The following is a 1,383-nucleotide window of genomic DNA, read 5'->3' as shown; positions in this document are numbered from 1 at the left end:
GGGCAAACAAGAATGGCTGAAAAACAACGTTCCGGACTTCATTACGACCACACAATGGCCCTCGAATTCACCAGATGCGAATTCAATGGATTATTTTCTCTTGGCCATTTTGGAGAGCAAGGTCCGAAGTAAAAAATACACCAGTCTCGAGATGCTGAAGAAAGCCATTGTCCGTGAGTGGGCCAAAATATCGGCATTCGGGCAGCTTGAGATTCGTTTTTTGACCGTCTCAAGGCCATAGTTAAAGCAAAAGGTGGTGATATCGATCAAAAGTGAAGTGGTCCTGAATTAAGATTATTTGGACACCTTTTGTACTTTAAAATAAATACAAATAATTTTTCAAACCGAATTTCCTTTTTTTAATTGATTACACTTCGAGTGCCGAACCCAACATTGTATGTAATATATGATAGTCAATAATAACTACAAGTTTGCAAAGTCCTCGCATATTGGAAAAGGCAGAAAACATAATAAATCGTAAAATACGCTTATCAGATTTTATTACGCCATATTTGAATGAAATAAAGCTCATATTGTATTCCATTCCATAACACATCGCAAAAGTTAACTGCAGCGCTTGGCAACACACATATTCTGCTAATAAATTCCTTTTCCCCGCACGCATATCCACGCAACCGCTTAACAATAGTGCAGCTCAAATAGTTCTACACATTTTATCGCCAATTCGTGGGACAATAAATTAAATTTACATGGCCGCTATTTTCCATTCACTATTGTTGTACTTAGAGCTGCTACCATGGTTAGGCGCTATTTTAATTACGACTTTGGCGCACTAAAGTTCAAAAGTTTCTACACATTGGTCCGGCAATAAATGTGGGAAAGTTGAGCATTGTTTGGTTGTACAGTTAGCTCGGTGGCCACCTGTTGGCAAGGTCACAGCGCATGGCATACTTCTGGTGACATTATGTCTGGATATGCGACAGTTATGTGCATTTGTGGTTAAAATTAAAATTAGCACACACATTCATAAGCTAGTGACTTTGTAGTCGTGAAGTTGAGGTTTTTAATTGGCGTTGCCACGTCGCTTGTGCGGCAAATAAATTGTGCGAAATTGCAAATAAAAATTAGAATTAACACAAAATGCAATTTCCACTCAAGTTATTTCGTAAACGCCTCGATAAATGCTGTTTAGTGCTGAATTGAGTGTGTGCGCCGTGTGGTATACGCAACTTTCGCTTCCTCTGCAGCGAAAATGTGGTTACTCGTGCGCCATGGTGATCATAAAATAGCGCGTATTTTACACAGGCGACCACTACTTTCTAACGCTTTTAATGCTTGTATTGTGCATTGTTTAGTGCACACTCACACACATACACACACTTTATTTTTGCTCACAACGCTTTCAGTGCCTTGACTGATGGT

This window comes from Bactrocera dorsalis, chromosome 4 (assembly GCF_023373825.1).
Source record: "Bactrocera dorsalis isolate Fly_Bdor chromosome 4, ASM2337382v1, whole genome shotgun sequence".
In the NCBI taxonomy this organism is placed as follows: Eukaryota; Metazoa; Arthropoda; class Insecta; order Diptera; family Tephritidae; genus Bactrocera; species Bactrocera dorsalis.
This window is presented reverse-complemented; position numbering follows the sequence as displayed.